Source organism: Canis lupus, chromosome 35 (genome assembly GCF_011100685.1).
Source record: "Canis lupus familiaris isolate Mischka breed German Shepherd chromosome 35, alternate assembly UU_Cfam_GSD_1.0, whole genome shotgun sequence".
Classification (NCBI taxonomy): domain Eukaryota; kingdom Metazoa; phylum Chordata; class Mammalia; order Carnivora; family Canidae; genus Canis; species Canis lupus.
Genome location: NC_049256.1, coordinates 13,719,267 through 13,743,312, shown reverse-complemented (window position 1 = coordinate 13,743,312; position 24,046 = coordinate 13,719,267). Strand labels below are relative to the sequence as shown.

At 40.9% G+C, this 24,046-nt stretch overlaps 1 protein-coding gene across 7 annotated transcripts in view; it reads right to left on the bottom strand.

Moving 5' to 3' along the window:
* PHACTR1 (phosphatase and actin regulator 1) overlaps positions 1-24,046 on the bottom strand; it is a 555,031-nt gene that overhangs the window by 303,228 nt on the left and 227,757 nt on the right. Inside the window, exon 1 of one of the 7 annotated variants that reach the window (XM_038584188.1) lies at positions 4,761-5,005. The exons of 5 other annotated variants lie outside the window; for them this stretch is intronic. The gene's annotated coding sequence lies outside the window, so the exon portion shown is untranslated. Of the gene's footprint in view, positions 1-4,312; positions 4,419-4,760; positions 5,006-24,046 lie in introns of those variants that run through there. One more of the 7 variants, XM_038584189.1, reaches the window with a different exon arrangement.

The following is a 24,046-nucleotide window of genomic DNA, read 5'->3' as shown; positions in this document are numbered from 1 at the left end:
ACAGGCAGAGGGAGAAGCAGGCTCCATGCAGGGAGCCCAATGTGGGACTTGATCCCGGAACCCTGGGATCACACCCTGAGCCGAAGGCAGACGCTCACCCACTGAGCCATCCAGGCGTCCCAGAAAATAAGTTTCTTAGACTAAGTGCTTAGGCCACTGAGTCTGAGGTATTGTGTTACGGCTGCCCTAGCAAACTAATGCAGTAGTTACCATTTATTCACTAAGCTATTACCAATAGCTTACCCAAAGTGAGTTTCTTCTCTATTACTAAGAAGAAAATCCTGGGTTGTTTTTTTTTTTAAAGGATTTATTATTTTAGAGAGTGAGAATGAGCATGTACATGCAGAGAAAGGGCAGAGGGAGAGAGAGAATCTTAAGCAGATTCCCCCCTGAGTATGGAGCCCAACATGGAGCTCAATCTCACAATCCAGAGATCACGACTGAGCAAAATCAAGAGTCAGATGCTTAACCAACTGAGCAACCCAGGTGCCCTGAAAATCCTGGGTTTTTTTTTTTTTTTTTTTTTTTTTTTTTTAGTAATACACATATTCCTTCTTTTTTGTCAGTTTTTAAAAATACTAAATAGTTATTAAAACCTGTGGACAGGGCAGTCCCAGTGGCCCAGTGGTTTAGCGCTGCCTTTGGCCCAGGGTATGATCCTGGAGACTCAGAATCGAGTCCCACGTCAGGCTCCCTGCATGGAGCCCACTTCTCCCTCTGCCTGTGTATTTGCCTCTCTCTCTCTATGTCTCTCATGAGTAAATAAATAAAATCTTAAAAAAAAAAAAAAAAAAAAAAAACTATGGACAGCCCCAGCTAAAGTTCAAGTTTTCAACACTGTTGAGGGAATACTGCTAATCTCTGGTTTTGACACAGTCTCTTAATTGTGTCCCTCAGTAACCCTGGGAGCAGGGTAGGGATTATTTTTGCATTTTATCAATGAGGATGTTTGATCCAGCCTACAGAGCTGAATTTATAACCTCTCTCTCTGTGGTTTCTCCCATATTCTGCTTCTTCTTCTTATTCCTTAGCATTATCGTATTTCCAAATTAGGGTGTTTTCACATTTCAAAATTTGCTTCTTTATTTTTGAATCTTGTGTCTTACTCCTCTGTTATTCTATTGGATTTTGTTTCTGTTTCTCTTGATTTTAGACTTTTGTGTTGTCTTTGTGGTGCATTGCTTAAAAGAAGACACTCTACACCATTCTTCACTCTCCCATTGTGTGCGTGGGGTGGGTGAGGGGGATGGATTTTTATTTAGTTTCTTTGAGAAGCCTAGGCTACTCCTAGAGCACCTTTTACAAAATCCTTCTCTTAGCATCTCCCTGTAAATATGGATTCAGAATTCTACAGGAAGCAGAATACCCATGGAATGCAAAAATCAAGGCTTTTTGACATCTTCATCCTTTAGATTAATTATATGCCTGTCTTTGGACTTTATAGCATATGATCGGGAGTTTGCTTAATGGCAGGCATTAAATCCCATGTTAAGAGACTGCAAGAAAAAAACAGAAGCTGAGCCCATAAGGGGCTTGTACAGGGTATCAGATTTTATACTGACCCCACTGGAGGTCTGGAGTCATGATCACAATCACCCTACTGCATGAGCTGGCCACATGGGTGACACCTGGAGGGGTTCTGAGCCCAACAATCCTGAACCCAGCAGAGCCACAACTAACACAGGCTGAAGCAGGGAAAACTAAGTCTGTTGCACCAAACTCCAGCCATGGGAAGGTGTTTGGAGTAGAAACAAGGGCTACTTTGTCTTTGCTGCTCACCCACCTTCCCTGGTGTGGTCCCCAGTGAGATTATCAGGAATAGAGTGATCCAGGGAGTAGGGTTGTAGTGATTCTGGAGACAAATATTCCTCCCCCCCACCTTTATGCTGCCACTGATGTGCTCTATGGCTTAATCCAGTTCAATAGTCTCTTCTGTGCAATACATGAGGCAATGATGCCTCATCACGCAGAGGAACAGATATGCAAATAACTTCATTCCAGAACATTCTGAGGATCCCAAATTTGTTCTAAAGTTGCACAACATTATTCCTTCTGGGATTTTAAAAGGAAAAAAAATGACCTGGCTCTTCAACTATTTCATGGTCATTAAATAGCACATCATAACAATAATTATAGCAGATATTATTTATTAGATGTTACTTATGCCAGAATTGTACTAAGTGCTGTTCTACTTATACATCATTTTATTCACTTCCCATACAACCTATGAGGTAAGCACTGTTACTATTTAATTTTACAGATGAAAAAAACAAGCTTAGGGGGCATCTGGGTGGCTCAGTTCGTTAAGCATCTGCCTTTGGCTCAGGTCATGATCCCAGGGTCTTGGGATTGAGCCCTGCGTTGGGCTCCCTGCTTCTGTCTCTCCCTCTGCCTGCTGCTGCTGCTCCCCCTGCCTGTGTTCTCTCTCTCTGTCAAATAAATAACATCTTTTTAAAAAAAGAGAGAGAGAAAGAAAAAAATCATAGAAAGTCAAGAAGCTTGCTTGACATCACTCAATAGGTCAAAGAATTAGAACGCAGACCCAAGTCAGCCTGAACACAAAAGACTTAGGCTTTTAAACAAAGGTGTCTACATTTCTATGAGAACCAGATTTTCAAAAGCCTTCCTATCTCATACCTTCTGACGAGCTGTCACATGAACTACTGAACTGTCCCAGAAATGGACATCCACACTTGATATATTGGTATCCAAACTGCATTTCCCAGATTGTGCCTCACACTGAAAGTAACACAAAAACCCTTTGTAAAAACCACAAGTCCTGTTTCTTGGGGTGGAAAATGTGGGCACTACGATTTAGGCAGATTACCAAATTTTAGTGAATTGGAGTGCAAGGCAATGCACTCAGAAGTAAAACTAGTCAGAGTACCATGTTATCTTCTGTGATCTGAAAGGCACGGGTGGATCTTCTGGCGTCTGGAGGTCCTCCTTACGAATCTCATTCCTCATGATATTATTGAAGTGTAGAAATGCAGATTTTCCATTGGTTTCAAATGATGGAAATGTGGATAAAAAGACCGACCTCGCTGTGCTGACATTAATTATTTAAGCAGTGCTTTCTCCAGGGACTGCCATGGCCTGCAGATGGGGTGTGGGGGGGGCTCCATGAGCTGTTCTCTTATATTATGAACATTTACAATATGACATTTCTCTATATTCCAAATGTGGGCTTTAATTAGCAACCTCACTATGCCTTTGGGTTCTGTTGTCATCATTTAGTTGTGTTTGTTGAGCACAGGAAGAGATGGGGGTGATGGGGCCGTAGTAAAGAGAGGACTCTAGAAATTCATGATCCGCAAAATATTTTCTGTTCCCAAATGTGGCCCATGGTCTCAAAGATTTAACAACCACCGAGTAAAGATCATTTTTATTGTGAAATCCAAACATCCTCTCACGGGGATCATTGTACCACTCAAAAGAGCTGTTTATATTAGACACCTTCAGCTCAGGTAATTTACCAAAAACAGGAAGTTAGATGGGGAAGGGGTACCGGGCAGCAAAAAAATTGAATAACTCTTCATAGACCTCCTTTACAGCACGTTTTCTCTTTGGCTCTAACATCACCATATTTTGTTTAGAGCACCTCGGTGTGGCCAAAAAAGAAAAGTCATTAGAGAGGAAGTCTTGGAAACTAACGCCTAGACTATTTCTCGAGGTCCCTAGGAGTCCCCAAGAAAAAGAATCCATCGTAGCGTTCTCACTCAAGCCCAGTGGGCTGGTATCCATTGCCCTATTGATTTTTATCATCATGCCTCAAACCTCAAAATGCCACGGCCCGAGATGGGATCTCACCAAACCTGTACTTATCCTTCAATTTTCCGGTCATCTTTCTCTTTTCTCATGCACAACTTCTCCAGGCTCCCACTTCCCCCCAAATAACAACTGCTGACCCGGTTTTTCCTTTCCTGTCTCTTTAAGTCAGAAACTTCCTGAGGTTCCCAAGTGCTGCCCGCCTCCGCGGAGGCCAGGCCCAGCCTCCACCGACTGCAGTGAGATTTGCAAGTGAATCCCCTGATCTGAACAACAGCGTCGGGCCAGTTTCCCATCAACGTCTTGTGACTTCCAGGCACCCACCTCCCAAACGCCAGTGGGCTCCAAGACATCCTATGAACCGGCTCCAAAGACAGAGAGACCAAACCAGTCCACACTGGCAGCTCCAAAAGGGGAAAACCTAAAAACCACGAAATCCAACTAACGAATACACGAAAGGCGATAAAATCATTTAAAACTCAAAACGCAAAAAAAAAAAAAAAAAAAAAAGTAAATAAATAAAAATAAAACTCAAAACGCCTACCTTACAGATTTCCCAAAGCTCTTTGCTCGTGCAAGGATCCTCCCCTCTGGGTCTGTTTTCTGGTTTCCTAATAGCTGCGCTTTCTCAGCCCAGCAACAGCCTCAAGTGTCAGGCTCTGGAATACACATGCTGCACCCACCCAGGCAGCCCTTGGGTGCCAGGCAGCCCCTTGCCTTCCTTCCCAGCCCTGGGCCAGCCCATGCCAAGTCCCTGACTGTTGATCAACTCCTCCATAGGGCAGAATGGGGGGGCAAGGGAGCCCCCAGGGGCTGGGGACCGATTCCACCCACCGTGGGCCGGCTGGCCACCCATCTGGGTGAGAGGGACCCCCGTATCCCTTTGCTAACCTTCAGACCCCTCCGGAGCTGTCGGGCCTCGCTCCGACCCCCCTCCCCCCAAGTTGGCAGGTTGCCCCTGGCTGTCGGGCTCGCAGGGGGATGCCTCTTACCTTCGCAAAGCCCCAGCTCTTAAAAGCCTGGCTGGAGCCTCCAAGGAGTCATGCGTTTTCCTGGACATTGGAGGCAACCAATTCCAGAAGCAGGGAACATTTCGAAATGAAACAGAAAGTAACCCGGTGATCCAGCCGGACCCCCGGACCTGCACTTGGCCCTCGCAGCAGCCTCTGCGGGGGAGGCTGCGACCGGCCCAGCCCGCCCAGCTGTTTCAGCCGCGAGCGCATTCAGAGAAAACTGCAGCTTGCAAGTCTGGAACTCACGGCCTGGGCTTTTTATTTTACTTTTTTTTTTTTTTTTTAAGTATTTGTTGAGCTCTTTAACATGCAGTTTGTCTCCTTCTGCAGGGAATTACTCAGTGAGCCTGTCACCTGACTCACAGCAGCTCCATTATATAATTCAGACCCTGCTATTTGAGTTCTGATCAGAAACTCCCCTCCTGTCCCCCCATCTACCTCCCCCACCCCCTGGAGTGAAAGGAGAGGCCCAGAGGGAGATGCTGGGAAGACCACTATCCTTTTTTGAAACTTCCTTGGGGGTGGGGGCGTGCTACAGTTTTGCAGGGCATTTTTATTTCCCTTTGGTTTGATTCTTCTGGGGTAGAGGACCTCCTAAATGCCAATGCTGAGTTAGCAGAGATTTCTGAACGTGTACCATCTCAAGATGTAAGTGTAGCACTTTCCTTGATTTTCTTTTAGGGTGGCTGTAGATGTGATACATTAACCGAAGAAGTTTTCAAATGATAGAGTGCATAGATTTATAACACCTGTGCAAAGGAGAGCTCTAAAACCTGGAGTCAAAAAATAAAATAAATAAATAAATAAATAAATAAATAAATAAATAAATAAAATAAATACAAAAATAAAATAAAATAAATTAAAAAAAAACAAAACCTGGAGTGTTTCTACTTTTGCCACATATCTAAGTTCCCTGAAATGCCAAAGGGATATATTGGGTAGAGGGGTCTTTAGCCAATCCCCCTCCTCTCACCTGCACTTGATCATCATAAACCCTCGCCAGCGCCACCCCCCCCCAAAAAAGCATAACATCCAACCAAAAGGCAGAAGCTTGCTATGCAAGTACCTCTTAAAAGCCAATTCCCCCAGCCTCTACTTCCCACCAAATTGAAATCTTTAAGGCAAATCTCTCTGGATAATTTGAAGCCAGCACTGTCTTGGGTGAAAGTGATAAGAATTGTCTCAATCTACCCCAATTTTCCTTTCTTAGCCGCTGTGTCATCTCTGAGATACTTATTGGGGGACCAATATGTTAAAGTATAGAATGGGCCCATGAATAAATGGCTTTTTAAGAAACTCAGATGGCACAAATAAGCATAACAGTGAAAGCATCATGCAACATGATGATCGGCATAAAAAACTCCAGCCTCTTGGCTCTGTCCATATCAAAGCCAGGCTGACCAGTATGCAGAGGGGGCTCTGTCCACAGAGGGGGCTCTGGGCTCCCAGTCTTCTCTCAGCGAGTGGAGTCTTGTTGCTGAATGTGTTAAGTACCTAAAAAAGACTGTTAAAGTTTATGGGAACAAATATTAATATTGATCACCATCCTTTGGTTTCTCCTTCTGCACCCCTCACCCATATCCACCAAAGAAAACTACCTTGTCCTTCCTACCTGCCTCAGCTTTGGACATAATATTAGATACCATTACTATATTGAACTGTGTTGACATTATACTGATACTGTGCCCTAAGTATAACTTTCAGTGTCCATTGTAAGTGTCTGTCCACACATCTGAAGCTGGCACGGGATCATTATTACCCTTCTTATACAGACCCAAAGAAGCCAGTGACACAGGCAGGAATTACAAGTCAGGTTTCCTACTTGCAGCACTCAGTTTTGCAAAGACCAGCTACACATGAAAAAAAAAAGTGTAAATCTGAATGACAGATTGATGTCTGTTTATTTCACCCCCTCTAGGTGTAGTAAATACAGTATGTTGCCACAGTTGCTATGGTAACTACTTCTGTCTTAAGGAAAATAAGGATACATAGTAAGATAATAGAAAGCATCAGGTTTTTCTATTTACTGGTGAGACTCTCCCCAGTAACGAGAAGACAAGCGATAATACAAAATGTACCCTTGGCCCGTATATAACCATTAAATATTGATGCCACAAAAATTGAATTTCCTAGATCAGCGCCTTTGGTAGAAATACAATGTGAACCATATATGTAATTTAAAACTTTCTAGTTGTTGCATTAAAAATTAGTGGTTAATTTTGGTAATATATTTTATTTAATCTAATACATCTAAAATATTATTTCAACATGTAATCAATAGAAAATTATTCACAAATTATTTTGTATTCTTTTCTTCATACTAAATCTCTGAAATCTGATATGAATTATATGTATTTTGCACCTATATCACATCTCAATTATGAGTAGCCATGTTTCAGGTGCTCAATAGCTACATGTGGCCACACCTAGTCACTTTGGATGGTCCCACTTCAGACTGTATTTGGTCATGTGGGGCTCAGAATTTGAGTAGTATTTGTCTATCCCTACTTGAAACTTTTGGAAAAATAAATTGCATTCATTTGGTTCTAGCTTTATGGCATAAATCAAGTGGTGTTCTCTAGGCGGAGCAAGAAAATATCAAATAAACTTGGAATTGAAGTGTTTTTGGGTTCCTGGGTGGCTCAATCAGTTAAGTGTCTGCCTTCAGCTCAGGTTATGGTCCTGGGATGGAGCCCCACATCGGGCTCCCTGCTCAGTGGGGAGTCTGCTTCTCCCTCTGTCTCTGCCCCACCCCTACCTGTGCTCTCTCTCTCTCAAATAAGTAAAATCTTTACATTTTTTAAATTAAAAAATTATATTAAAGGCTTCAGCTTTTTTTTTTTTTTTCATATCCCTCACCAGAGGATAGGAAAAATTTAAAAAATAAATCTCAGGTTTATAAAAAATTCCCTTGTTGGGTTGCCTCAATTACCAAAGTTAGGGACCTTTGAGTCATGTTTCGCTGCATTTTCTATTATCTCCCTCTGCTCTTTGGAGCCCTTCCAACAGACCACTCAGTCTGTAGAATCTACCTGTCATCTCTTCTCCAATTCCAGGACCTCTGCAATATCCCAGAAGATCCCAAGAGCCTCTGCCTGGGCTTCCTGCCTCCATTCTCTACCCACTCTGGTCCAGTTTCTATCTTGCCTCTAGTTTGAGCACCCGGTGAAAGCAGACATTTAATCATGTAGCTTCTCAGCTTAAAACCTTTAATAGCAACCTGCTACCTTCCACATAAAATTCATACTCCTAGCTGTGATATCTAGGTAATCAGGTAATCATAAGCTGGCCTTCAGGGAACTTTCTGGCTCATCTCCTGGCTGTACTTTCTTTGATTTTACCATGGTCTGCATTCTTGACTGCGCCGTGATTTCCATGACAACATGCCTTTGTTTAGTCTGTTCCCTCTGCCTGGAATGTCCTATCTTAAAATGCCTACCCCTTACCAAACAGTAAAATTCTTTGAGCCTAGCTCCAGTATTTACTGTAGGTTTTCTTAATCTTATAGTCGAAATTAGCAGCCCCCTCAACTATGTTATCATTCTACTTTTATAAATAGATGTGTACAACATTTATCACAGTCTATTGTAATTATGTGACACGCTAGACAAGTGTTTCCTCAAGGAGAGGAACCACATACTGTTTACCTTTGAATTCACTTTGGAACATAGTAGGATCTCGATAAATGCTGGAGGAATTCCAATGCCTTTCCCTTTCCATTTCCCCCTCCTTATTGTCTAACCACTTGTTACATCATCACCATCATCACCACCACCATCATTACATAGCAGCCAATGTGGATTAGCACTACTATGTATCAGGCACTGTGCTAAGCATTTTACATACATTGCATTTAAGTTCAACCACAAATCTGCAAGCACAAATCTGGGACTTCTCAATTTTCAATAGCTGTGGGATCTTGAATACCATTTCCTTCTTTCAACAAGTGTTTTGAGGTACTCTTTTTTTTCAAGTTTTTATTTAAATTCTAGCTAGTTAATATAGATGGTAATACTAGTTTCAGGTGTGTAATTTAGGCTTCATCATTTACATACAACCTGGTGCTCATCACAACAAATGCCCTGCTGAATCCTTATCACCTATTTCTGCCTCCCCTCTCCTCCAGCAATCCCCGGTTTGTTCTCTACAATTAAGAGTCTGTTTCATGGTTTGCCTCTCTCTTTTCTTCCCTCCCCATATTCATTTGTTTTGTTTCTTAAATTCCACATATAAGTGACCTTATGTGGTATTTGTCTTTCTCTGATGGACTTGTTTCACTTAGCATAATGTCTGGATCCATCCTCATCCCTGCAAATGGCAAGATTTCATTACTTTTGATGGCTAAGTAATATTCCATTATATATATATATATATAAATATATACATATATATGTGTATACACACACACACACACACACACACACACACCATTTCTTTCTTATCCACTTATTAGTTGATGGACATTTGGGTTCTTTCCATAATTGGGATATTGTAGATAATGCTGCTATAAACACCAGGACGCATGTATCATTTGAAGATAATTCTTATAAACACCATTTATGAGAGGTTGATGTGCAGTTATGACTCCAAAGAATGTAGAATCGCATACTTGCTTGTTAATTTATTTATTAACAAGCTAATGCTTGTGTCTTGTCTTATAGTTTATTGTCTCTATCTGTTTAATGCTTTTAATTCTTAATGGGTTGGGAAAACAGGAAGCCTAACTTAATAGTATTTTGTACAGGGCAAGAATATGACATATTTGAGGAAGGGCTGAGAAACCCTGTTACGTGGACATCACAGATGTGACAGTTTTTGGGTTTTTTTTTTTTTTTTTTGCTTTTTTAAAAAAGATTTTATTTATTTATTTATTCATGAGAGACACACAGAGAGAGGCAGAGACCTAAGCAGAGGGAGAAGCAGGCTCCTTGTGGAGAGCCAGATGAGGGACTTGATCCCAGGACCCTAGGATCATGACCTGAGCCAAAGGCAGATGCTCAACCAGTGAGCCCCCCAGGTGCACTGACATTTAGTTTTGTTGGTTGGAATCATTTTTGGCCTTATTTCTGGCTCTCCAGTCATTTCCACATAATTCAGTTTAGTAGGGCTTTAAAAAGTGGAAGGACCAACACCAAATGGCAGTGAGGGTGTGGAACCACAAGAACTCTCATTCGTTGCTGTAAGAATGCCAAACAGCCATTTTGGAAGACAGTTTGATGGTTTCTTACAAAATAAACTCTTGACATAGAATCCAGCAATTGCACCCATTGGTATTTACCCCAATGGATTGAAAGTTTTGTCCACACAAAAACCTGCACGTGGATGTTTATAGCAGGTTTATTCATAATTGCCAGAACTTAAACACAAACAAGACGTCCTTCAGGAAGTGCATGGATAAATAAACTTGGTACATCCAGATGACAGAAAATTATTTAGCCTAAAAAGAAATGAGCTCTGAATGGGGCATGTGGATGGCTCAGTTGGTTAAGCATTGGACTTTTTTTTTTTTTAAGATTTTATTTATTCAGAGAGAGAGAGAGAGGCAGAAAGAGAAGCAGGCTCCATGCAGGGAGCCCGAGGTGGGACTCGATCCTGGGTCTCCAGGATCACACCCCAGGCTGCAGGCAGCGCTAAACCACTGCACCACGGGAGCTGCCCAGCATCAGACTTTTTATTTTGGCTCAGGTCATGATCTCAGGGATTTGGGATTGAGCCTCAAAATGGGTTCTGCTCAACGTGGAGTCTGCTTCTGCTCCTCTCCCTTGCTTGTGCTGTTTGTCGGTCTGTCTGTCTGTCTCTCTCTCTCTTAAATAAATAAATAAAATCTTCAAAATCTTTGCAAAAACAAACAAAAAACACAACCAAACAAAAAAAGAAATGAGCTATGAAGCTATGAAAAGAGATAGAGGAGATTTAAGTGTCTATTACTAAATAAAAGGAGCCAATTTGAAAAGGCTCCGTCCTGTATGATTCCAACTATATGACATTTTGGAAAAGGTAAAAACCATGGTGACAGTAAAAAGATTAGTGGTTGTCAAGGGCTAGGGAGGGTGTGTGTGTGTGTGTGTGTGTGGCAGGAATGAATAGATGGAACATAGATTTTTGTGGCAGTGAAACGACTCTGTATGATGCTACAATGGTGGATACATGTCATCATACATTTGTCCAAACCCATAGAGTGTATAACACTGAGAGTGAACCTTTATGTAAACTACAGACTTTGGGCGATAATGATGTGTCAATGTAGTTATTGTAGTAACACATCAGTGGTGATTCATCAGTTGAAACAAATGTAACTCTGATGCCAGATGCTGATAATGGGGAGGCTGTGGGTATGTGTGGGAGGGAAGGAGATATATGGGAACTTTCTGTACTTGCTGCTCAATTTTGCTGTGGACCTAAAACTGCCCTAAAAAATAAATTGGGGCACCTGGATGGCTCAGTCAGTTAAGTGTCTGCCTTCAGCTCAGGTCATGATCCTAAGGTCCTGGGATGGAGCCCCCGCTCAGTGGGGAGCTACTTCTCCCTCTCCCTTTGCCCTTCCCCTGCTCATGCTCTCTTTCTCTCTCTTTTTCAAATAAATAAATAAAATCCTTAAAAAAGTAAACAAAATTTAAAAATAAAAAATAAAGTCTAATTAAGAAAGAAAAACAGAGGGGCCAAGGAATGGCTCCTCATGGGTGCCCAGCAATTGTGCTCACTGGGTTCTATTGTTTTTCCATCACATTTTCAGCTACTCAAGTTTATTAATCGTTTTCTTTATTTTGTTTCCACAACACCACTAAATAAATGATAGTGCATGTACTAAGGGATTAATAAATTCTTGTTTAAATGAAATGAAGAGAAAATACACTTGTGCTTCAAATAATAAATACATATTTCCACCTACATAAGCAGCATAATAGCCTTCATGTCAACACAAAGCTATTACTGATGAAGTTTCTGGAGACTCTGGAGCCTGGGACAGCCTCAGACTTGGAGGATGGTTGTGCTAGAAGTTCTGACCCGGGGCTGGAAGAGTGACTGAGTCTTGGGAAAATTTAACCTGTTCATGGACTCAATCCTGGAAGTATTTTGTATGCCCCCAGCTGTCAGCCCTTACCACCACCTGCTGGATTTACAACACACTGCATGCAGCAGGGTTGCCTCTGCAGGGTGGGGTACTGAGAGCCTCAATTTCCTCATCTATAAAGAGTAGATGAGAATATTGCAGGTTGTTGTGCATGCTTCAGGAGATCATGTCTATGATCAGCTATTGGCTAATGTCTGTGTCAATTAATGTAAAGGTTTATTTTTAACATTTTTAAAGATTTATTTATTTGAGAGAGAGCATGTGTGAGTAGGGGGAGGGGAGAGGGAGAAGGGAGAGAATCTCAAGCAGACTCCTTGCTAAGCGCACAGCCTGACTCGGGGCTCAATCTCAAGACCCTGAGATCATGTCCTGAGCTGAAATCAAGAGTTGAGTGCTCAACCAACTGCACCAGCCAAGTGCCCTTATTCTTAATATTAAGTATAATTAGATATGACATGATAATAACAAAATACTAGAGATGGCACTGGGGAGCTCGAGAGATGGCGGTGCCCACGGGAACGCCTCTTCTTCTACCTCATTTACCTTCTTTCTACCCAACTTGAGGTTGACCCACATTCTGAGCAGATTGACTTCCCCAACCTCTGCTTCCTTGCTTCCTTCTTTCTTTTTGCATCCCTCCCTCCTTCTCTCTTCATTGTCCTTCTTCCTCCTTCACTCTTCTCTTTTCTCTCCTTTCCGCTGATTATTTTTTTTTTCCGCTGATTATTTTTTAAATGCGTTGTTTTTAGTTGCCTTATGTGTTTCTTGGGGTATGGAGTTATAGCTTGTGATGAGCACCAGGTGTTGCATGGAAGTGTTGAATCACTACACTATGCACCTGAAATTAATATTACACTGTATATTAACTACCAGAATTAGAATAAAATAAAGAGAAATTATGACTAAAAACATAAAATAAAACAAGTTTGTTTTGTCCCTTGCTATTCTTGGCTAACTAAGACTCTTTGGTTTTGTTTGTTTGTTTGTTTGTTTGTTTTTACTAAGACTCTTTGTATCGGGTTCTTCTTGCCAAAGCCATATTAAGCTCACCACGGTTGCTAAACTTAGACCAACCTGTTTCTTGGAAGGTCCACGATACCATAAACAAGAAAGGTATGAGGTCAAAGGATTCTTGTTCAGAGCAAAGGGGGCTGTTTCACACAGGACTTCCCAGAAGGCAGGCAGAGCCTGACAAGAAAAAGATCGGAGGCCTCCAGCATAATCTATAACAGAGCAGTTAATAACTCACTCTCTGCCAAGTCAGAACGACTGCCAATCTCCGAAGCCATTTTTCAAATTGTCTTTTGGCCAGCTCAGCATAACGTCTATATGACAGCTTTGGGAGAAAACAGAAAAAGGCAGTTTCCCAGAGGGCAGGTGGTTTTGATGCTTCTTTTAATTCTCTCCAAAGCACCATGTGGAAGTTATGTGATGACATGCATCCAAAAAGGATTGATACCCAAGAAAAACAACAGAAGGGAGGGAGATACACCGTGGACTGCATAATGGGGTAAATGAGTGAGGTTTTAAAAGGTGGAGGATACAGTAGGGAGAGACCTGGGATTGGATTTTAGTTCTGGTGCCCACTAACTGGGGAAAGCTAGTTAGCCTCTGCTTCTTCCTCTGAACAATGCTGATAATCATAGATCAAGGGTAAGTTGGAGGTGGTGTTGGTAAAGCATCTGTCAAGTGGCCTGGTGTGTAGCAGGTGCTGAATGACATTGGCCAGGTACATTTCTGAGTTTCTGTTTCTTCGACTCTAAAATGGAAAGAGATTACAATGCCCCCTTTCTAAAGTTCCTTGGAGTAAGCTTGGAGCTTCCAGCAAATGATTAAGTACTGAGTGTGGATATTTTCTCTCTTACCCATCCCAAAGCCTCTACATGGCAGATTACAGTTTCTAAAGTTGGACACAGCTGTCTTCCATCCCACCTACTCTTTAGAACCTTGCCACTTCCCGATCAGGGGGTGGAATCTAATTCCTCTTCCTATGAATCTGGGTGGAGGGGAGAGCTTAGAGCATGCTTGTAGTCAGTGTGGTGGAAATAATTCTAGGTCATAAAGGACAAGTTAGCTTCCATCTTACTAATTGGAATATTTACTCTTGAAGCATTTAGCTGGCAAGTGAACAACTGACTTCCCTGCAGCTGCCATCCTATGAGGAAGCCCAACATAGCCCAGATGGAGACACCATAGAGAGAGTTCCCAGATGCTCCATCCCCAGCCCCCATAGTCATTGCCTGACTGGAACCTTATCAGAGACTAGAACCAGAATCACCCAGCCGAGCCCTTCCTGAATTCCTGATCCATGTCAATGAAATGTTGATGTTGAACATGCAATAAAACCTAACTGGAATGGAAATATGACCTATATTATATTCTCCTATGGCACAACAGTATTGGATTTAAAGCTCAGGCTCTGGAATTGGGGAGGACCAGGGTTTAAATGGACCCTGTAATTTAGCTTTGGATCTTTACTAAGTCCATATGTCTAAAAAAGTGATAAAAATTAGGACTAAGTTATAGGATTATTGTCAGGAGAAAGGAGGTGGTTCTGGTTAAGTACTTAGCATTAAAACTGACACAGGGTAGACAAATCTTAGATATTCTTTGTCATCACCTCTACCACCAATGCCAACACCATCACCAGAAACCCTATGGTAATCATTAAGATGGGGTTTGCTCCCAAGGCATTATGGCTGACTGGCATGCACTCCTTTCTTTTTATAATTACACTTCCTTCCATTTAGCCAACTTTCTTTTCAACTCATACTTTGTACAACTACACTTCTCAACCTTCATGCTAATGTTACAGTCATAAGGAATTGCTTCAAACCATCTAGTCAATCTTAGCTGCATTGGACAGCTTACCCACAATTGGTGATCACTTTATCCTCAATGTTCTTTTTTTTTTTTTTTTTTTACCCTTAATGTTCTTAACTGTCATAGTCATCGTTGCTACTAATGGCCAAATATTCTGGAGCAGGAGATCTGTTTTGACCAAGAACTATCTATCCCTATTCAGGTCAGACTTTAAGTACCTATAATGAGCCAACAGAAGAAAAAAAAAATTAAGGTCCAAAAAGAGAAGGTATATTGAAATCAGCATGATAATTTGCTTAATCACTCATATATTCATACATTCATTTGGTCATTCAACAGATAGTTATTAACAGCTTACCATGTGCCGGAGTCTGGACATGCAAACATAAACAAAGCAGATGTAATGTCTGTCCTCATGAAGTGTTCAGACTGGTGGAAAGGAATTGGCTTTGTCATTAAATAACCTAGAGTTTGAATCTGACTCTATCACTTGCTACATATTGAATTTGCTTAAACTTTTTCTGAGCCTCATCCTTTTCTTAGGTTCATTGTGAGGTTTAAATGAATTGGCAGAGAATGCGTACCTTGTTATCTGGCAATGCGTATGTCTGTCCTAAAGGTCATATAATTGGTAGGTTCTGCAGTCAGGATAGAAACCCAGGCATGTCTGGCTTGCATGTTTGTGGTTTTAAAAGAATTTTCTAATTACATCTATTTTGATATTCCTCCTTCATTAATTTATCACTCATTCCAAAATTGGGAAAAAAAAAAGTTTTACCATGTCTTTTTTTTTTTTTTTACCATGCCTTTTTATCTTTCTTCTGCAGAACCTGATGCAGTAAGCATCAACTGATATGAAAGTCACAAGGCAACCAGTCTTGTCACAGAAAAAGTAACAGGAATAGTTATGTTTCTTCAGGTTATACTTGGGAAGCTGGAATAAAGTGTTGGGTTATGAAGGATGTCTTAAAAATTTTTTTATTGGAATAGAATTGACATACAATGTTATTTTGGCTTTAGGTGTACAACAGGGATTTGAGAATTCTATGTGTTACTCAGTGCAGTGAGTGTAGTTACCATCTGCCACCATACGACGTCATCACAGTATTACTGACTCTATTCCTTATGCAGGTACTTTTCATCCCAGTGACTTCTTTATTTTATAATTGAAAGTTCTCCTTTCACCTGCTTCACCCATCCCCTCACCTATCTCCCCTCTGGCAACTACCAGTTTGTTCTCTGTATTTGTGATTGTTTCTGTTTTTGTTGTTTGTTGGCTTTGTTGTTTACATTCCACATATGTGTGAAATCATACTGTATTTGTCTTTCTCTGTCTGACTTACTTCACTTAGTATAATATCCTCCAGGTCCATCCTGATCTAAACTGCGCAGCCCTAGTCAGCATCCAACCAGAAAGAGCTACTCTGGCCATGTGGTAATTTATGGGCATAATTTATTTAAAAGTTTGGAAATATTACAAAATTTCTTAATCATCTAGGGGACTTCCATTAAAAATCCACCAGGTTACAGTACTGTATGCAAAGCCTTTTCAAACCTCTGAGCCCTCTATTATGTTGGACATCATGTTGCAATTCTTCTCTTGACGTCCACAGCCCCACTTACTTCTAAGCTACTTTAAAAAAATAAGCAACTCACCAGACAATGCACTTTCCTTATTCTCTGTCTTTTGCAGCACCATTTATCAGTATATTCTCTTCAGAATATTGGTTTTAGGAAATGCTCTACTGAAAAATGGAGGTGTAGTCAATGGTTGTGGGTAATCCTGTTTACTGATAACCCCTTTCCCCTTCGAGGTTACGTTAGCATTTCAAATGCTCTAAGAAGTCCTGCAACAAATAAACCTGGCTAGCTTAGCTTAACCCAATATTTTCTAAACATTGGACTCCTCTTTTTCTGAAAGCTCTTAGGAACTAGAGTTTATTAACTAGAGTTTGAGAAACGCTGATATATTCAAATCTTCTTCATCATTCATTCTTCATTTCCCCTTTATTCATTTGCTTGCCAAATATGTATTTAACACCATGCCAGACACTGGAGAATGAACAGGAAGGACAATGAAAGGTGGGTATAGTACCTGTGGTCATGAAGCTTATCATCTTGCCTGAGGGCAGATAAGTAAACATGCTACAAACACAGAATGTGGTAAGAGCTGTTGTAAGGGAAATAGAATTGTGGCACTGCATAGGGTTGGGACTTGAACAGTCTGGGGGAATGATTCGGGAGGGCTTCCTGGAAGAAGCGGCTTTATTTTTTTTTAATATTTTATTTATTTATTCATGAGAGACACACACACAGAGAGAGAGAGAGAGAGAGAGAGAGAGGCAAAGACACAGGCAGAGGGAGAAGCAGGCCCCACGCAGGGAGCCCGATGTGGGACTCGATTCTGGGTCTCCAGGATCATGCCCCCAGCTGAAGGCAGCACCAAACCGCTGAGCCACCAGGGCTGCCCAAGAAGTGGCTTTATATGAGAACCTAAAGGTGATGTGGGAAATAGCCAGATGGAAATCAGGGGCAGAAATGGAAAGTGTGATGCAGGCAGGGTCAACTGCTTATGTAAAGGTCCCCAAATCAGAGAGGGCCTGAGCTGCCTGAGTGACCAGAAACAGTCTCAACTCAAAGGCCACCATGAAGTCTTTGATATCCCTTTCATCACCATTTCCTGAATCTTCCTCTGTCCTCTAACCACATCTAGCTGATAAACATTTGTTGAATTGCTATTTCCTTTATGATAATGTGATCACAGATATGATCTGTTGAAGCACAGAGATACACATATATATACACACACACACACACCCCATCCCCAACACTCCTAAATTCAAAATAAAGGAGATTTTTTTTTTTTAAGATTTTATTTATTTATTTGAGAGAGAGAGCGCAAGCAGGGGGAGCAGCATGCAGAGGGAGAGGGAGAAGTAGACTCCCTGCTGAGCAGGGAGCCCAGTGAAGGGCTTTATCCCAGGATCCTGGGATCATGACCTGAGCCAAAGGCACTCAATGGACTGAGTCACCCAGGTGCCCCCAAAATAAAGGATAATTTTTAAAAGAGGTTTATTGCTAAAAATGTATATGGATGTTCTTTTATTAATTTTATTTCCAAATTTATTTTTTAATTAAAAAATTAAATATAGATATGTAATTGTGAATGGTGAAGTGACACTCTTAATTAACTCCATTGTTGTTTAATCCTCTTTAACATGTTTTCCAATATCAGGCAGGTTGCTTTTGTGACCTAGCAAAGAGAGAGGTAAAAGTGTAATTGGGCAGATTGAATAAGATGCTTAGAATCAAGCGTACCTAAAAGCCAAGAGATTAGACCCAGCATCTCTCTCTGCAGCTGCCATACAGGAATTCCAGACTGCTCTCATCTCCTTGGTTCTCAGACACACAGTAATTCCTGCCTTTCTGTCTATGGCTGCCACCTGGTAATAAAAAAAGAACCATCCCTTTTGTCATCTGTAGAACAGAGGGTAATGTCTCTTAATTAACGAAAGGAAGTGGTGCAATGTAGTGAGAATATTGCAATTGTTTCCAATTAATCCCACATGCAGTTTGGCAAACTTAATAACGCATAAAATGACCTAGGATCTAAATATGGAGAACAATCATCTTTTATCATTTTCCTATTGTTCCAGCAAAAACAAGAAAATTCAAAGGCTTGATGCATAAAAGGTCTACAGATTTATAGTATCATAAATTCTTAAATATAATTGAAAATAGAAATGTACACATGCCTCTCAGATCTTCTGAACCCCCAAATGTTTTATAACCTCTGCAAGTCATCACACATTGACTGGTGTCGATTCAACCACAGTGGAGAAATTATTGGATTAGATACACCATTTGTCACTCAAGCAGACCATCATGGTCTTGGAAAAACAGGAATTAATTAATTAATTTCATCAGACAGTAGCATATCTAGATTCTTTGAGGATAGAGCATGTGCCTTGTGCATTCATCAACCCCTACAGATAAATGCCTCATGAAATGTCTTGCCGCAGATCCATTATACTTTCTTTTTTTTTAAAGTGCAAATGGGGGTTGGGGTGGGGGGAGTGCCCAATGCGGGGCTTTATCTCACAACCCTGAGATCATGACCTGAGCCAAAATCAAGGTCGGACAACTGACTGAGACACTCAGTTACCCCAATGTTTTCTTTTAAGTTGGGATAAAATGCATATAACATAAAATTCAGCATTTTACCCATCCAAAGTGTATAATTCAGTGACATTTAGTACTTTCATGATTTTGTACAACCATCACCATCATCTAGCTCCATCATATTTTCATCAACCAAAAAGGAAATCACCGTACCCAGTCACTCTTTGTTTCCTCCTCCCTACCAGCCCCTGACCACCACTTGTCTGCTTTTTGTCTCTATGGGTTTCCATATTTTGGAAGTTTAATATAAACAGAATTGCATAATATGTGGCCTTTTGTGTCTGGCTTCTTTCCCTTTGTATAATTTTTTCAGGATTCGGCCATATTATAGCTTGTAATAGTACTTCATTCCTTTTTATGGGTGAACAATATTCCACTACATACTGCATTTTGTTTATTCATCACTTGATGGACATCTGGGGTGTTTTCACTTTCTGGCCATTGTAAATAATGTTGCTATAAACATTCCTGTATAAGTTTTTATTTGAACACTCATTTTCAATTCTTTTGGGTAGCTACCTAACTGTAGACTTGTAGGTGCATGTATACTCTTTTTAAAATTGAATATTATCAGGATTCTGCAAAGATTGAATGTATTTGCTGAAATGCCTTAATGAAAATGCTATTAAGCCCTGAGATGTGCTTGCTTATCTCACAATGAGTCAGGAAAATTTGTGTGGGGTCACTCCTCTCTCCATTAGTTCTGAGGCTACTTTCTTCAGCAGATCTTTGTTGCTAAACACTTGAGCACTGGAGTAGGATTATGTGAGTTTCAATACCAAGCCTGGCATTTTTCAAGGTGTGATCTTAAAATTAGTTGCTTAACTTCTAAAAGTTTCATTGTTTATAAATGGGGGAACTACCTGTAATGACAACATAGGGTTGTGGTTACTTTCAAGAGGATAATATATCTAAAAGACTTACTATATCAGTTGGCTAATAAATGCTCAAGAAATTTAACCGTGGATTGTATTTATACATCCTGGTATCCCTGTGGTGTTTAAGTAGTGCCGTGCTGGGCACATAAAAGTCACTTAATTAGAACTGAATATGTAACATGTTTAATGGGAATTGCCTTTGGTCATTTTGGAGTTTATGAATCTCTCTTTCTTCCTTCCTTCCTCCCTCCCTCCCTCTCTCCCTTCCTTCCTATTTTGTGTTAGAATGTTTCATTTCCTAAAGGGTGAGCAACAGATGGAATTTGACTTTGGAGATCCAGTGTCCATGAATATGGGAAGAGTTCCCCTCATGGGCGTTCTCATTTAATCACTTTGTGGGTGACGTTAGTTATGGGCAGCATAGGTGAGTTCATGAATCTGGTGTTCCCTGCTCAAATTTGTGTATACCTTGTTGAGGAACTTCTCCAAAAGGAAACATCCAAAAACTCTGAGTGTATTAGAAAATTTATGTTTATTAATTTAGGTCCATCTGTGGCATTCTGATTGCAAACCCTATGCCATTTATAATGCCCTATAACAGTTCAGTCTACTTTGCGTGGTTTTTTATGCCAGCTACAAACATCAGATTATATATACCTTGGCTGTGTACTTGTTTCTGGTTTATAATCTGCTCTCAGTTCTCTTAATGCCGCATCCCTGACTCACACCTGCTGTGAAATACATCCATATTTCACAACTCTACAGCTTCCCAAAATCCCAGCGTTAAACTTGAAGGAATTTTAGCTCCCATCCCCTTCCAGTGAAAGATCCAGGTTCAAGTGGAGAGATAGGAGGTCGTGAGAGAGGGAATGGCATCCAGTGGTGAGCTTTTCATGCCGAGAAAGATTTTAGAACATGTGTTTGTTGCCAGACTAGCCCTCTATCTCTTTTTTTCTTTCTGTCAGCCTTCAGGTGCTATGGTTTCTACTTGCTACTGTTCCCCATTGTAATATTCAGGGAAGACCCTTCCTCTACTTCACAGAGATGATTTATGTCATAAGAAATGGTCATAAAGAGTACCCCATGCAATGGGCCAAGTGACAGAGATGATATGGAAGTTGGCTAATTATCATGCACCTATCACTAATTTGCTACTACTCTGGGGGGTGCTTTCTTTTTTTAAAGATTTTATTTATTTATTCATGAGAGACACAGAGAGAGAGGCAGAGACACAGGCAGAGGGAGACACAGGCTCCCTGCGAGGAGACCATTGTGAGACTCGATCCCAAGATCACGACCTGAGCCAGAGGCAGATGCTCAACCACTAAGCTACTCAGGCATCCCCTGGGGGTACTTCCTTAAGGGGCATTTACTGCTGATCTGGTTTAGTTTTTTCCCCAGCCAAAGGTTTATCCAAAAGGACTGGTGCCCAAGATTTTCTGTAGGTGGACTGGCATGGGAAGTCGCCTTGGCCATGAACCTCACCAGTAGCAAATGATTGCTCACATGGAATTGGTGTTATAGGGAGTCCAATAAACATAACATCCAAGTGAAGACTATATGCTTGCTATGCAAACACTTTCTAAAGGCCATGCCCCCAACCTCCTCTTTCAGCCATAAGGAAATCCCCAAGGCAAATCTATACAGACATTTTGAAGCTACCATTGTCTTGGATGACGGGAGTTAGAATCATTTCAGTCTGTCCCGATTTTTCTACCTTCGCACCTGCAATGAGAAGACATCAAGTGTCTCTGTCCAAATGATACATATTGAGGGATAGGCATGTTAAAATATTGGAATTGATCTATTCATGACAGGCTGAGAAACTTAGATGGTATAAACCAGCATAACACTTAGGAATACATTAAACATGATCATCAACATAAAAATCTCCAACCTGTTGGCTTTTTACATGGCAAAGCCAGCAAGAGCTGCATACAGGAACAAGACACAGGGAGGCTGCAAAGGGGCATTTCGTCACTTCTTGGCAGCACATAGCTCCCAAGCAATAAAGCTCACTGAAAAATTATGCCGCCTTCCACTCAAGGTTTGACATGTATTATGAATTCTAAACTGAGTGCTGGTCAGCCATCTATAAAGCAATTTTATCTCCACTGAATATTTCACTATCCTAAAGAGAAACTTCCAGCCTGTTACCCTATAATTTAAGTTGCTTTAAAGAAGTCACTCTAAACCAATATATTGAGGCTTTCGTGAGTTAAAACACGAAAAAGCTCTTAAAACTCTGGTCTCCAGGAGAAATTCATCTTTTAACACCAAAAGAGAAAAAGCAGCTTTAAGAAGGCTTAACATTTCCATCCTACACTGTGAGTTATTTAATTGCAGTAGAAATGCATGTACCAAGAATCGTTCCTTAATTAGTGAAACCTAAAACAGCAGTTGTTAAATGTGTGATTTGAGTTGATGCAATGGGGTGTGCTTTTGCTGTTGTGTGGCAGAGACAGCGATGCTTTTCAGGTTTTATTTTTAAAGTTTGGGTAATTATAACTTAAATTAACAGCGGGGTGTGGGGGGGAATGAATCATTTATTTGCTGCCTCTCATATTACAGCTTCTCTCCCTCAAAAGTATTTCTTTTCTTGTAGCATCTACCTAGGTAGCGAGGTGTTACTCTGTGTCCCGAGGACTTCTGCAACTGGGATTTGACCACATATTGTATAGTAAATATTCCGAGACATGATTGCCACCCTAATTCATTATAAAATAGGAAAGAAAATGCACTCATTTAATTCATTACATTTGCTGGAGATAAAACTTGAAGAATCAACAAGCAGCAGTTTGATGTAGGAGGAAGGGTTCTGTACTAGATGTCAGGAAGCCTGGTTCTGGACTCCCTTCTGCCAGTGATTAGCGGGGGTACCATGGCACCCCCCACTCCTGGGGCCTCGGTTTTCTTACATGCTTCCTGGGGTTGCATGTGGCTCTGAGATGCCAGGATCCTGGTGATCATGATTGGGTAGCAGTAAAGAGGAGTGGGGTGACATGAGAATATCCAACTACTTAGATAATCTCCTGCTTTCCTCTAATTGGTACAAGTCATGAGTCAGCCTAGAGTTGGCTGGCATTTTGACTGATGAGGGAAGAGTCCTGGGGAGGACAATGACTTGTTGACTGTCACACCATTGATAAATGTTGGAGAGAGAGTGCAAGACAGGGATTTCTTGGCCAGGTTATCTAAGGCAATCTCTCCTTAAATCATGGAGAAACCAAGGGACATCTGAATGAAAGCCTTTACAACTGCATTTTTCAATGGCTACTCATTACCTCAGACTAGGAAAGAGTCACAGCTTTTGGTTATCTACTGGCTTTGGTTCCAGTTCAGTTACTTTGCCACACAAGGCAGCTCCTACATGTTCTATTTTTATCTTGTTTTTTAGAGAAGCTCGTTATATAATGATAAAGAGTGAGGGTATGTATTTCCCTGATGCCAAGTGATGTTGAGTGTTTCATGTGTCTGTTGGCCATTTGTATATTTTCTTTGAAGAAATGTCTGTTCATGTCTTCTGCCCATTTCTTGACTGGATTGTTTGTTTTTTAGGTGTTGAGTTTGATATGTTCTTTATGGATTTTGGATACTAGCCCGTTTATCTGATAAGAATTTTCAAATAGCTTCTCAAATCCTGTAGGTTGTCTTGGTTTTGTAGACTGTTTCCTTTGCTGTACAAAAGCTTTTTATCTTGATGAAGTCCCAATAGTTCATTTTTGTTTTTGTTTCCCTTGCTGTTGAAGATGTGTCTAGCAAGAAGCTGCTGAGGCTGAGGTCAAAGAGGTTGCTGCCTGTGTTCTCCTCTAGGGTTTTGATGGAAGACATATAGATGGCCAACAGACACATGAAAAAATGCTCAACATTTTTTCAAATACAAATTAAACACACAATGAGATACCATCTTACACCAGCCAGAATGGCTAAAATGAACAAGCCAGGAAATAACAGATAGTAGCGAGGATGTGGAGAAAGGGGAACCCTCTTACACTGCTGATAGGAATGCAAGCTGGTATAGCCACAGTGGAAAACAGTATGGAGGTTCCTCAAAAAGTTAAAAATAGAGCTACCCTAAGAACTATCAATTGCCCTACTGGGTATTTACCCAAAGGATACAAACATAGTGATCCAAAGGGGTACCTGCACCCTAATGTTTATAGCAGCAATGACCACAATAGCCAAAATATGAAAAGTGTCCCAATGTCCATCGACAGATGAATGGATAAAGACATGGTATATATGCACAATGGAATATTACTCAGTCATCCAAAAATTGAAACCTTACCATTTGCAATAACGTGGATGGA